The sequence below is a fragment of the Balaenoptera physalus genome, assembly GCF_965194825.1.
Source record: "Balaenoptera physalus genome assembly, chromosome: 19".
Lineage (NCBI taxonomy): Eukaryota > Metazoa > Chordata > Mammalia > Artiodactyla > Balaenopteridae > Balaenoptera > Balaenoptera physalus.
This window is the reverse complement of record NC_138900.1, coordinates 32,982,919-32,998,229: the sequence shown is the minus strand read 5'-3', so window position 1 is coordinate 32,998,229 and position 15,311 is coordinate 32,982,919. Positions and strand designations below refer to the sequence as shown.

The 15,311-nt window shown below is 44.1% G+C and overlaps 1 protein-coding gene across 3 annotated transcripts in view; it reads right to left on the bottom strand.

The window, feature by feature from the left end:
• Nucleotides 1-15,311, bottom strand: part of LOC309648743 (uncharacterized protein) — a 64,679-nt gene that overhangs the window by 21,679 nt on the left and 27,689 nt on the right. Inside the window, exon 3 of one of the 3 annotated variants that reach the window (XM_082437732.1) lies at nt 208-3,886. The exons of the other annotated variants lie outside the window; for them this stretch is intronic. The gene's annotated coding sequence lies outside the window, so the exon portion shown is untranslated. Of the gene's footprint in view, nt 1-207; nt 3,887-15,311 lie in introns of those variants that run through there. 3 annotated transcript variants of the gene reach the window in all.

Below are 15,311 nucleotides of genomic sequence, written 5' to 3'. Positions count from 1 at the left end.
AGTGAAATAAGTCAGACAGAGAAAACACAAACAACAAACGAATGAATATAACAAAAAAGAAGCAGACTCACAGATATAGAAAACAAACTAGTGGTTACCAGTGGGGAGAGGGAAGGGAGGACGGGAAAAATAACGTGTAGGGGATTAAGAGGTACAAACTATTATGCTTAAAATAAATAGGCTACCAGGATATATTGTACAACAAGGGGAACATAGCCAATATTTTTAATAACTATAAATGGAGTATAATGTAAAAATTGTGAATCACTATACTGTACACCTGTAGCTTATACAATATCGTACATCATCTATACTTTGATTAAAAATATGATATTTTTAAAATGTACCTTCAGACCCTAAACATACAAAAATTGTTATCACCAACCCTTATTGAGACCTGAGTGCTGACCAGGTGCTGCTCTAAGGCTTTAGGTGCCTTAATGCAGTTAATCCTCACTACAGTCCTGTGAGGTATTATCCCATTTACAGCTTAAGAAACTGCAGTAGAGAGTAGCTAACTAACTTAGCCAAGAGTACAGAGTGGGTAAGGAAGAGAGGCAGGATTTAAACCCCATCGGTTTACCCCTAGAACATGTGTTCATAATCTCTATGCTCTGTTACGGACAATGCTCATTGGTGGTCAGGCTTTATGATGAAAACGGATTTTGGTTTGGGTAGGAATCAAACATCACTTGATGACAGATAGATAGAAGATAGATAGATAGATAGATAGATAGATAGATAGATAGATAGATAGATAGACAGACATCAGTCTGGTGAACAAAACAAGGTATAAAATCCAGATGTCATAATTGTGGTTAAACCCAAGTACCACAGGGTGTATAGAAACCAGTTGCCTTGTGACTATCAACTGGGAATACGGAGGCAGTTTGAATTTCAGGACCAGAATCAGACATTCTCCATCAGAACCATTCTCAAAATGCTGCCAAATACTCATCCCAACCAGTGGCCAGATGTTCATTGCACTTTGGGCTAACCCGTGCTAACTTTGCACATCTCTGACTGTGAAAACCTATAATCCTAGGGTCTTTCGAGGAGACTGCTTCCTAAAGAAATCCTCATTTGGGGCATGAAGTCTTGGTCTATTTGTTAAAATATGGGTATCATTGGTTTGTGTTTTGTTCCAAATGTCCTTTCCCAGGAGAGGTCACACTCTAAATAAAACACGGCTCCAGGTCTCTAATCCCTCCCTTTGCAGCCAGATCTTGGGAAATGTATATGTGCATTTCAGGTGGCCCTCTGTGGCTTGAGGGTGGTGGTTTGGCAGCCCCTGGCTATTGAAGATCGAGGTCTTGGTCTCGTGTCCTTACCCTACCTCTCCCGTGTCTCCCATTTCACTTTGAGGGAATCGTCTCAGTGTGAGCTCGTCAGCGGCCGTCGCGGTCACTGGGCAGGTTTTCCACTTCATTTCTTAGCCTGTTAAGTTTAATGTCCCTGTGCTTGGTGAAATAGAGGGAATGGCTTCTCCTTGTGGCTGTAACAGTGGTTTTAATCTTCTCTCAGAGATTCTACCGAGATACATACAGTTCATATTTATTCACTGCCTGCAGTAGATTCCTGGATCAGCTAGCATGGCTTAAATGTGAGGCACTATCAAAGCAGAGAAGCTCTTCCTAATCATTGACTTCCTGAGTGCCTTTCATGGCAAAATACCACCCAGCTCCCTCCATCCACACTGGGAATCAAGAAATCAAGGCATTATCCTTGACCCTCCTCCCTCTCCCTGCCCCCTGTGGTCCATCCACCATCAAGTCCTATTGGTTTATCCTCTAAAATATATCTCAGATCTATGCATGTGTCTCCATCTGTACCACACCCCCTAGCCAGCATCAGCTCCTACCCGAACTGCTGCAAACAGCTTCTACCTGGTCCCCTGCTTCTACTCCAGCTCCCGTCTAACCCATTCCACAGAGCACAACCTGAGGAGCTTTTTAAATTATAAACTGGTTCATGTAATACCCCTCCCCTGCTTAAGCTCTTCAGTGGTTCCCCACACACTTAGAGTAAAGTCCGAGTTTCCTACTGTGATCCGCAAGGCCCCGTGTGATCTGACACTGCACGGCTATCTGACTTCCACAGCTGCCATTCGCCCTGGGTGCATTTCAGTCCCGCCGTGCGCTCTGTTGGAGTTCTCCCAGAAGCAGACCTTGAGACAAGGATTCGGTGCAAGGAGATAATTTGAGAGATAATCCCGGAAGCGCTGTGAGAGGGTGGGAAAAGTGTAGCGGTGCATTACTGAGGGGATCACTTCTGTGGACAGTAGGGGCTCAGCTCTCCTGGGGACCCTCTGTGTAGACATGCCTCAGAGCGGTCTCAGCACAGGGCGAGGGAGCTGGGGAGTTTACTACCCCGTCCCACCCCTCACTGTTGGGCATCATTCTGGAGACATTAATCCCCAGTGCTCTGGCAGAGTGTCCGTTTGGGTCTGGGAACACTCTTCTTCTTTTTTTTTTTCTTAGCTCTCCGTTTATTTTTTTTTAATTTATTTTTTTAACATCTTTATTATAATATAATTGCTTTACAATGTTGTGTTAGTTTCTGCTTTATTACAAAGTGAATCAGCTATATGTATACATATATCCTCATATCTCCTCCCTCTAGCATCTCCCTCCCACCCTCCCTAACCCACCACTCTAGGTGGTCACAAAGCACCGAGCTGATCTCCCTGTGCTATGCAGCTGCTTCCCACTAGCTATCTATTTTACATTTGGTAGTGTATATATGTCCATGCCACTCTCTCACTTCATGGGCCTGGGAACACGCTTCAGCAAGAAGACACAGGGCCATGCCTGTCTGGATAGACTGAGGGATCTGGCTGGAAAACTGTCAACAGTGGCTTCTGCAGGACTACTCAGTGTGTTGTCCCCAGACCAGCTACCATCCACAAAATGTAACCAGTCTGGGATAAGATGAGGAGCTTGGGCCAGAATGTCGATCAACTACATCACTGAGCACGCTGCTGGGTTCCACTGACATTTTCTTCAGAGCCAGACTCTCTCGATGAAGGAAGCAGTGCATTACCGTACACTCTGGTGCAAGCTTCTTCCCACGTCGTAGCCTGGCAGTGTCAGAGACCAGTGCTTTGAATAGCCCCGTATATTATCCATCTGCTGCTAGAACACCCTGAGCATAGTCCCACCACATGATCTCTATCTTGGCCGTTCCCACGACCTGAAATTATTTTCTCCCAGCTCCTTCCCAGCCTTCTTATGGTTTATGTGGTCCCATCTCAGGGAGGCCTTCCTGACTCCCTGTGTAAAATATCCACCAACACACTATCCTTTGTCAGAGCACCTATGTATTTTCTTCAAGCGGCTAAACATACATACCTATTCTATGCGTTTGCTGGTTAGCACACTGTCAATCATCTCCCCACTTGAATATATGTTTCATGGGGGCAGGAAACTGGCCTTTTGCCGTCACATCACCAGCACCAAGCACAGAGTTAACCTTCAATAAACACAGAACGGGTGAATGAATTTGCAAACAAAATCCATTCCAACTTCCTTAGGGAATGTCCTCCTCCTGTCAGAAGGTGCTTAGTGCTGATGTGCCCTCCTCCTGGTGTCAAGAAGGAACACAGCTCCCCCCATGTTCACCATTGAGCTCCCATGATAGACCCCAAATTGCAGCTTAGCAATTGATAACAGTGCTCCAGACTCCACAACTTCCCAAGACCCAGACTCTTCTCCATTCCTGAAATGCTGTGTACCAACCCCTTTGGAGCCACCCACCTGTGTGGCTAAGAGCCCTGGCTTGAAATTAGACACACATAGCTTCAACCCCCAGCCCTGCCACTCACCTATTGAGAGACCTTGGGCATATGGCTTCATCCCTGTGAGCCCGAATTTTCTCATCAGGGTCCCTGTAAGGATTAAAGTAGATCACTTGTATAGAGCAGGGTTTCTTGACCTGGGCACTAGTGACATTTTAAGCTGGGTAATTCTTTGTTAGGGTTAGGAGTGGGGGTGCTGTCCTGTACATTGTGGGATGTATATCAGCATCCTTGGTCTCAACCCATTAGATACCAGTAGCAATGCCCCTCAGCTCCATGTGAAAACCAAAAATGTCTCCTGACATTTTCAAATGTCCCCTGGGAGCAAAATCACTGCCAGTTGATAACCACTAGTGTGTCTTTAACAGAATGCCTGATAAGCTTATTACACTATGTACCCCAGTTTCCTTACCTATAAGATAGGCATAATAATGGTGCCTAATGCATAGATTGGTGTGAGGAGTGAGATAATACGTATAAAGTGTTTAGCAGAATACCTTGTACATGCTAGTGCTTTTTTTTTTTTTACAAATTTGTTTATTTTTAATTTTTTTTTAATTTTTGGCTGCATACGGTATTTGTTTTTTTCTGTTTTTGGCTGCTTTTGGTCTTTGTTGCTGCGCTCGGGCTTTCTTTAGTTGAGGCGAGTGGGGTCCACTCTTCGCTGCAGTGCACGGGCTTCTCATTGCGGTGGCTTCTCTTGTTGCGGAGCACGGGCTCTAGGCGCGCGGGCTTCAGTAGTTGTGGCTCGTGGGCTCTAGAGCGCAGGCTCAGTAGTTGTGGAGCACGGGCTTCGCCGCTCCGCGGCATGTGGGATCTTCCCGGACCAGGGCTCGAACCCGTGTCTCCTGCATTGGCAGGCGGATTCTCAACCACTGCACCACCAGGGAAGCCCCGTGCTAGTGCTTTTAAAACTAAAAGCTAATATGTGAGGTGATGGCTGTGTTAGTTAACTTGATTGTGGTAATCATTTCACAACATTTATGTATATTAAATCGTCACACTGTATACCTTTTAAAAAATCACATTGTACAACCTAAATATATACAATTTTTATTTGTCCATCAGAGCTCAGTAAAGCTGGGGAAGTAAAAGAAATAAAAACATGCTATCTTTCATAAGGAGAAACAAATAAAACAAAAAGCTATTTTTATCATTAAAAGTATAATTGGTTGCAATTATTGCTATTTGTATTACAGCCCTCCTTTAATCACTATTCTGAGTTCAATCCAATCACCCACATAGTTTAGTTTTCCCAGAAAGCCTTATTGGTCACACTGCATCCCCCAGAACTACAGCCCTTTTCCTAATCCCCAGCTACCCTGGAGCTCCCCAGATATCAAGGTACCCGCTCACCTTCTAAAGCCAGTATGACTGGCTCTGTTGGGAGCCTCATGGCTATGTCCTACTCACCTATGGGGCATTTAGTTATCTCATCGTGGCCACCTAGAGCTGACAACTTCAACTGAGTCAGAATATTAAAGATTGTTGGTTGAGCTTCCAGAATACTATGATTTGCCTGTCCATTTGAACCTTCTTCATTACTAAGGCCTTCACTGGGCATCATACCCAGCTTTCGATTAGAGTATTTTAAAAGACATTGAAGTAAATGAGGTCAGTGAAGCATTTGAGGATGCTGAGCTCTCCTTTACATTTTCCTAGGCACCCAAAGAATGAGACATGGACTCCTAATAAAGCAAGAGACTGTGGTCAGCCATAAGAAGGAGTCACCAGGGAAATGTAGCTTTTAAAAGGAAAGGGAGGAAAATGATGGCTCCCCATCCTTGGAAACCTCCAAGAAGAACTGGGTGTGTCAGATTTCCATGTGCTGAAGGAAAGGCTGGTACCCCTGATCTTTGTAGGTCCTTCCCAATTCTGGGATTCTAAGTAGCATCCCTCCAATTACCCTGCTTCCCCCCAGGTCCTGTGCATGGGCAGGACCACACTTCTAGCTACCCAGCCTGATCAGGCACCCAGCGCATCTCCTACCTGGCCCCTGACTCAGCTGATCATTCTACAGAGTTGAACCCCACCCTCCCGACCCTGCTTAGCTGCTGCCATGACCATGGAAGGGATAGGAATGACATGCCTCTCAAATACCAAATTCTAGGTTCATCCATTCCACCAAGCAGCACCTCCTAAGTTCCTGTGCTGTGTCTGGTGTCTTGTAGTCATTAAGGTTTCCAGGATGAACCTCCTATTAATGGTGCCTTCAGAGATTTCATAACTTAGTAGATTTAGAGATTTCACTGTTTACAGGCCAATGTATGTGACTACGAGTGTATACATGTATTTGCATTTTAATCATTCCTGGTGGAAAGCTTTCTAAGATTCTTACAGATGTCACTGCCTCACAGTCTACATTTTTCCTGGAACTCCAAGGCTGTGATTGCGAGTCCCAAGTGCTCTATGGCCCTGTGATACAGAGCAGCTCTCCACAGTCCTGAGTGTGGTTTTTATTGTATTCTTATTGTTCCTTTCTCTTTCATTATCCTCTGCCACTCATAGCAGCAAGATTCTGCCTGCTTTTAACAAACCATGATGTTCAGCAAGCACACGTAATGGGGCAACAGCTTGATAGCAATTCTTCCCCATCCTCTGACCCTCCAGATACACTCCTCCATCTGTGAACTCTGGATAGTGGGTACTATAGTTATGCCCATTCTACAGATGAAGAATTGAGTCTCAGATAGGTTAAGTGACTTGCCTGAAGTCACAGTAGCAGAGCCGGAACCCAAACTCAGACTGACTGATTTCCAAGATCGAATCCCTATCCACTCTGCTATACTACTGGGAGCTTGTCACCTTAGCTGGGGTGATCAGAGAGCTGTGTGGATCTATCCGAATCTAGATGGTTATGAGCTTTAAAATAATCATGACTGGATACCCCACAGGTATTTCCTGAGCACGTAGTGCCATCAGGGATATGAAAGAGCATATCAAGTCCTTGAGAGGCTCACAGTCTGCCTGGGAACACGGGCAGGAAGCAGCAAGAGGACATCACCAGACAGCCCGTGAGGAATGCATTGGAAGGGTCCAGAATAAACGGTGCAGCAGAGCAACCTCCACTCAAGGTTCCGCTTTCCACCAGAGGTGTGCTGTCAGCCCTGAATCAGAACACCTTAAAGAGCGGTGGGAGGGATGAGCTTACTTTCACAGGGGCTGCTCTAGCAGGGACAGGGGTCAGAGGCGCTGTGTTGCGTAGAGACAGGCTCTATGGCTCCAAAGACTCTTGCATCCATTCCCTAAATCTTGGTTGAGCATTTACGACATGCAAGGCACTGTGCTAGGCTGAATGAAACAGGCAAGGCCTTGGGAAGCTTGCATGCTCGCGGGGGAGGCAGCCAACAATTAAACAAACCAGAGAATTAGAGACAGTGAGAAGCAAATGGGAAAGGAGCTGCTTCAGGTGGGAGGAAGAGGTGAGGGACAATCTTTCCAAAGATGTAGCATGTAAGTTAGGACATAAAAGGATGAGGAGGGGCCATGCAAAGAGTGTTCCAAGGATATGGAAGAGTATATGAGAAGGCTCTGAGGCCCCCGGTGGCCCATGTGGATGAAAGCTATCTTCCCCCCAAGCAGGCTTTGCAGGTGGAGCTGTCGAAAAGAAAGAAACACTGACAAGAGGGCTCGAGGGGAGTGATTAGGCAGCTGTCCCTTGTGCAGCTTTGTTGTTAAGACCTGAGAAGGGAAGATGGAAGGACGACCTGCTACAACTGGACGACTCTAAATATTTGATGATAAATGCTGATATAATAACTGATAATGATGATGATAAAAATGGTCAAGAGACCAGGCCGTCAGGGGGCAGTGCTGACCCTGGCATTGTCTATGTGGCCTTTTTCAGCCTCAAATAAAGGACAAAGTGGAGAGCAGTTTTCTTCATTCTTTCTGCTGCCTGTGACACACCTGAGAAGCCCAGGGACCAGTCTCACTGCCCAGAGCCAGCTGGTCCCTCGTGTGTGAAGGCATTCCTGCTGCTGCCAAGTCCCTGCTGGGATCCAGGTACCATGATGCTCACAGGCTTCCCTGTTGCTAGAGAAACGTGCTGCCATCGAGCCCTTGTGGCTGGTGGGTAATATATCTGGTTTCCCCCTTAACTGTGAACACCTTGAGGACAGAGCCAGGTCTTAACCATCCTTATGTTCCCGGCACCTCCCCTGCCGTCTGGTGCACAGTACGTGCTCAGTAAGTATCGGCTGGAGGGAGCGAGGGAAAGATGGAGGAATGGATGGATAGAGACTAGATCAATTGCTCACCTCCAGTCAGGGCTAGGTACTTCACAGCTGTTCAGTAAATAGCTGAATGATGTGCACAAGAAAATGGTAGATCTCAATAAAATATTCATCATTGCTGGTGTTAGTTGGATTAGACTTTGAACAACTGTTTCTGTAAGATATTGATTCTGTATACCCCAGAATGCCTCCTCTGACATTCACATCAAATAGAAGCACATTGTAGTATAGTGCAAAGGCAAAAAGCATAAGGACCACAGTTGGAGACCAGGTTCTGCCACTTAACCAGGTTTGTGATTCTGGGCATATTTTCATAAGTCTCTGTTTCTTACCAGGTAGAGTGGGGACAAGTGTGCCCACCCCAGAGAAGTATGGTAAGAATAAAATTGGATACTAGTTTTGAAAGTGCTTTGGGGGGTTTTATTTTTTGTTTTATCAAATAAATATGCATTTATTGAGTACCTGCTGCATATTCATCACTGAGAGAGTGCTGGAGAGAAAGATAAAAGACAGTGACTGCCCTGGGGGATCCCACAGTCCAGCAGTTAAGACAGACCCTGGAATGGGAATCCCTAATTTTATGTGTCAGCTTGGCTGGGCCATGGAGCCCAGATATTTGGTCAAACATTATTCTGGATGTTTCTGTGATGGTGTTTTTTGGATGAGATTAATACTTAAATCAGTGGACTTTTTGAGTAAAAGCAGATTGCTCTGCATAATGTGGGTGGGCCTCATCCATTCAGCTGAAGGCCTGAATAGAACAAAGACTGACGTCCCCCAGGGACAAAGGAATTCTGCCAGCAGAGGTCTTTGGACTTGAACTGAAACTCTTCCCTAAGTCTCCAGCATTCCAGCTTACCCCATCAGATTTTGGACTTGACAAGACTCCATAATCATGTGAACCAATTCCTTAAAATATATATATATATTTCTCTGGAGAACTCTGATTAATACAAAGGACAGTAGCACAATAGTGAGTTATATACCCTAAGAAGAGTCCTTATGGACCCGGTGCATCCAACAGCAATTGCTCCATCTGGAGGAGTGTAAAGAAAGGTCTTGGATATTGGAGCAGGGTCCTAGAGACTCATTTTCTGTTAAGAGATGAGAAAAGCTCTCCCAAGCATCACTCAACAGGTTCCTGCCCACTCCCTCCATTTCCTTAGTAGCTGTACGGATTTTGATCTGATCCTCTCTCTATCCTTCTCTTTCCCAGGCCTTTCCAACCTGTCGTCTAGTTCGAGCGCCCAGCTGTGTGACCTAGGCAAATCCTCTAACTTCTCTGAGCCTCAGTTTACTCCTTGCTAAAAGCCTATTTCATGGGGTCTAGAAGGCACCTTGTACACTGAAGGACCCTATATTTCTTGATTATTATTAAAGTATCAAGTAGATTCATGCCCTAAGGAATATCAGTGAGTTTCTTCAGATTTCTGTCCAAGGAGGTAATGGGAAATGGGTTGACATTACAGCATGCAGTATTTGAGTTAGCTGTAAGAAAAGACAAATATCTAACAAATTTGAACCATCAGATTGTGTTATAGAAGATTGTGGAATCTTATATTCTGGAGTTTCATTAAAAACAGAGAAGCTCCTGGGACATCAGCATGCAAAGGGCAAGAAGGTAGAAAAAAATGGCATCTTGAGTCACTCCAAGGGCACAGCTGGATACAAAACCTAGATGTCTGGACCTAAAATTGGCATCAGAGGGAGGACAGGTGGGCTGGCTATTCTCTGGGATGGGAAAAGCATCGACCATGGAAGGATGGGAGTCCTCTGATCCGCCCTCCCCACTAGGCAGAAAAGCAGGAGTTAAAGGTGATGCATCTGCCTGGCCACAGACCGGGGTCATCCTCAGACATCAGGGATGACCCTGTAGAAAGCCCTGTGTGGTCAGTAAATCTATAGAACCTGCCCACTAACTGAGGACCCATCACTAGCCTGATGCAGGCTGGGCCATTCAGGGGATCAACTTCCGTACTTGGGGCTCTCTACTTACCTGATGGACCCAGATTCTTTTTCAATAACCAGTTTTATTGTTCAAAGATGAGGGAGAATGCCCCGTGGACAGAAGAAACCAAATCCGCGCAGAATTCAAACGGCTGCTGCATCCACTTAGAAGATTCAAGATATACCAGCAAATACTGTTTCCCTCTTATGAGGAGCAAGCTACTAACTAGACTGCTCGAGGGATGTTCCTTAAGTCTCAGGCTAAATTAAAGCCCAGACACACATTAGGGATTTGAGAAGTTCATAAGTCTAGAGCCTCGAAGTGGAAAATAAGAAAAACGAAGCAAAATTGTAAAAGGATGGAAAGGCAAGACACTCATGCAAGTATTCAGAGCCCAAAGCGGTATTGTGATAAGATCAGGGGCCTCGTGAGCCTGAGACCTGGGTTTGAATCCTGATTCTACCCCCTTATTAGTTTTGTCATCTTGTCTTTCCTTGCTTACTCTCTCTTTGCCTCACCTTCTTTTTCTATCAGATCTAGTGATACTTACTCTCCAGGTATTTGAATCAAATCTAGTGACATCTACTCTTCTATTCTTCAACACTGTGAGCATTAAAGAATAGAGGATATCAGTAGCTAGTGTGCCTGACACATTGTGGGCTTTCAATAAACAGTCACAGTTAATGTTAATTCACCAGAAATGCTTCTTTAGGCTTGCATTAAAACACACTGGATAATTGTTTTGCAATCCAGACATACAGCAATGAGATTATAATCAAGGGAACAACATAGTGTGCACTATGTAGAAGCTCTAATTCCATGCTACCGTTTGGTTTAGAATTTAACGTTTTCATCTTTATTTTATGCCCAGTGCAGAAATGCCTCAAGTTTATTTACCAACTAGACGCTAATGTGCATTCTAAGGGAAATTACCCTCACCAGGATCCGACTATGGTTGTAAAATAATAAATAACAAATCACTTAGTGAAAAAAAAAACATTGTTTTTTGCTTTTAAATAAAAGTGAGAGAGATGGTGGCGTTCATAAAATAAGTCAGCTCTGTGCTTTGCTCTCTTCAACATGTCACTAAAATCGAGGGCCCCCTTGTCTCCATTTATCTTAAACTGAACCGAGGCTCCCAGCTCCTGAAAATGAGACCACAAATGGTCAATTACATCTTAGTGCATGAAGGCAAAGGTTAAGTGTATTATTGCTCACCACAGGTCGACCCTAACTTCAGGATTAATGCCATAAACAAAAAAGGAAAAATATAATTAGGCCTGTGAAGGTACCAGCTTTAGTCTCCAAAGAATTACAAAGGGAAATGATGACCCCTACTGGTAGAAAGTAGAACAGCCTGCCCGCCTTGGGCACATGGAGGGAGGAAAGCACTTTTCGGACTCAGACTGAGGCCCACTGAGGATCTCTGTGAGAAGAAAAGGATTGGATCTTCTCGTGTAGGTTGGAGCTGTTTTTGTATTTGCAAAACAGAGACTGAATGAGAGGGAGTGTTTCGGCCCAGGGTGTGAAGCCCGAAGGCAGGCAGACACAGATGGACTCTTCCGCCTCTTCCGCCTCCGACTCTATCCTGTCTGCCAAGGCTGAGAGGAAGGCAGGCAGTGCCGCCGCCCACCAGCCCCTTCCCATACAAGCCCTGATCTCAAAGCCCAGAGCTCACTTTCCAGCTTAGAGGTTCAAGGCCCCAATTGCAGATCCCATTATAAGGAGTCTCTTCATGGGCAATTGAGAGGGACGCATCATCCCTTAAAGTGCCCTAGAGAAGGGAAAATCCATTATCCATTGAGCCAGTCTCTGAACAATTGTGGAAGAGGATATAGAACAGGCAGAGTGGACAAAGATGACAGTAGCCATCACCAGGACCACTCAAAGAAACCACCTGTGGGAGTACATGGGGCTGCTCACCCACGAGTCCTGGCTCTCTACTGTCTGGGCACACACTGGAAGCATACTTTCTGGCTCCCCTGTGGCTGGATGGGACCTTGTAAATAGTTCCAGGCAGCTGTTTGAGCAGAAGTCAGAGCATTTAATCATGGGTGCAAAACCTTCCAGAGTTCTTTTATCCACAATGAGCAGAGTTCCCCCAGTGCCCAATGTGCAAGCACCATGTACTATAATAGAAAAATAAAACTTGAGATTTGGGGGTTGTTTGTTATGCAGCATAACTTAGTCCATTATGACTGACTCATCATCTAAGCTCACAGGTTGAGAACTTTCTACTCAGAAGAATGTTGACATTCAAAGAGGATTTGTGAGGCCATATCTGGCAAGCCAGGGCTTAGCTGCTTCTTGAACTGATTAGAACACAAGTCAGACTGGTGCCACTCTTGGTTCGGTAGGGCACTTCCCTGCCTTCTGCACATCTTGGCACGTGTAGAAAATGTTAATATGTGTATGGCACCCCGGGGTAAACTGAAGGAAAATTGGGAATATCCATATAGGATTTGGCAAAAACTTCATTTTCTTTTCTTAATGTTATATAATTATAATATGCAAAGATTTAGGGAACATGTTTATTATTAAATTCGACAAACCCTCCCTTTAAAATCTTTTTTAATATTTTAATGGAGAAACTTGGGCTTGTTTCGGTGAATACAACTTTTTCTGCATTACATTTTATGCTTGAAATGGCCACACACAATTCCTGATAAAGACTTGTTAATGATCATCTCTTCAAAGTCTTGGTATTCGCCATCTATGAGAAAACTTGTATATGCACAGGTAATGAGGAAATTTTTAAATTATCTTTACAACAATTCCAAAATTGTTAAAGTTATTCTTCTAGAATCGAATGGCTCTTTTGAATGTTGAAATTTCCTGTGATAATGCAAATGGTTTTTTCACTCAATGCGGCTTTTTCACATCGTGTATTTCAAAAGTGATAAAACTCTAATTTGCAAAACACAAAACACATATGAATTGTTAAAGCTGTCACCTCGTGTCTAGCTTGGACACCAGAGACAGAGCTCATCAGCCACAAATGGACAGAAATATCCAAGATCCATGATGTTTCTATGTCAGGGTTTCCACTGCGAGCTGCGCCCTTCTTAAACTCCTCATTGCCACCCCATTGTTCTTATAAAGAAAGCCAATCTCCTCCTTGCCCAGCTGGCAAGGCCCTCCATTCTGGCCCTAGGACCTTCACACAAGCTATTTGTTACCTCTGCCTGGAACATTCTTGCCCTGCTTTCTCCCACCTAACCCCTATTCATACATCTAATTGCTCAGAATGCCTTCTCTGACCCCCAACCCCAATAAAGTCTCCCAGATAGAGCCTGGAGTGTCACAGGCCCATCAGACTAGGTTCATGTTTAGGTTTTAAATTAACTACAAGGAGAGTGTCCGCTCCCACTGCATTAGGGGAACATCAGGCTGGAGATTTTGGGGGAGATCTTTGAAATCACAAGAAGAAATTTCCACCATGCTAAGGGGGCGGGGGGAGTACCATATCCATCCTCTCATTTATCTAATTGAATGATCCATCCATTGATCTACCCATCCAATGATCCTAGCATTTATTCAGTATATATTTAATGAGAACTTACTGTGTACCAGACGCCATATTATTGACTTATTTTTTTGTATTTTAATACCTTTTACTTTTCCTTTGTGGCCCGTATTACAATTGTAAATAGATATTTACCTAGGTGTATTTGTTTCCCACTAAACTGTAAACTCCATAAGCCCAGAGAGTCTGTCTTTTTTTGTCTACTACTGTATACCCAAGGCCTGACACAGTCCCTGTATCAATATATATTTGTTAAATGAATAAATGAATTCATCCAAGAAGAATGTACTTGGCCATGGAAATTCTACACAGCAGAGAATCCACATAAAATAATGGGAGAGTGAATCTGAAAGAGCTTAAAATGCTAACATAAAATACATTTGGCCTACTCCCCTTGCTACCGACTCACGTCCCTAGCCCCACTCTGCCCTCCTGCCTTCCCTTATTCACTATTATCCCTTTCTGCTCCTGAATCTGTTTCTCTGGCATTCTGTGTTTCTCTATTCTCTGTAGCATTCACACATGGCATCTGGTACACACTGGTACAGAGTAAGTGCTTATTAAATACGTACTGAATAAATGCTAGGATCGTTGGATGGATGGATCATTCAATTAGATAAATGAGAGGATGGATACGGTACTCCCCACCACCACCACCCCTTAGCATGGAGGAAATTTCTTCTTGTGATTTCAGAGATTTCCCCCCCAGATCTTCACTCTGATGCTCCCCTGAACCAGTGGAAGTGGACACTTCCCTTGCAGTTAATTTAAAACCTAAACATGAATCTGGTCTGATGGGCCTGTGACATTCCAGACTCCACCCAGCCAGCCTCTCCATTACTCCTAATGACCAGCCTCGAAATGGAATTACTTCATTCTTCAGAGGAGAGTGTGGGAAGATTTTGCCTCTCTGAACAGCAAGCACATACTGCAAAGACATTCTGCTTCTGTAAATATGCTTTCCTAAATGTTAAAGGGTTAGAGCAATTTCCAAAGGTCTCTGCCTCGAAGGAGCCCTTAGATGGTATTTAATTGAACTACTTTTTGCTTTGAGAAGTGAGGAGACTAAAATGTAAGGAGTGGAAATGCTTCTTGGTTTTATGTCAAAATATAGGCCTCTAGATAAAATAATGGAAAGAGAATTTTCTGTTATTAAACTCGGGAAAATGAATATAAACAGCTCAACCAAGGAGAGAACAGTATGTATAGGATTTTTATAGGATAGTTGGAGGAAAAACAATCTCCTTTTAAACTCTGTTTTCAAACACTTAACAACTGTTGAAGGCACGTTTGCTGAGAAAAATCATTAGAAATCTCTCTCCCTCCTTTGGCATTCAAAAGTGAACATTAAATATAAACACGTCTACAGCAAGTTTAAATATTAACTTCTTTCATAATATCCCTAAGTGTTTCCAGAGCAAATTCCTTTGATCAGAGAAAACTGAATTTTGTAAAGGTCGAAAAGAGATCACCTAACGGAAGCAAACTCTCTGAAAACGGACAAATGATCAATTTGTCATTTTGTATTTCTGAAAACATCTGAACGACAATTGACATACTTTCAACCCAAGTCACATCAAGGAGCCAGCAATTAAATCCTCGCTCCTTTTCGATGTATTCAGAATGTTCGTGTAATTCTGAATCTGATGTGATGTTCTCTGGAGACAAAGAGAACTGGGGACTGCTGGGTCAGCATTCACAGGATGCTGAGAAGAGAAGGTGAACGCGTGCACTGGTTTTGATGACCGCACAGTACAAGTGGCTGGGCACACAGAACCTGGCGGCACCTTTCATTTAGACCACAAT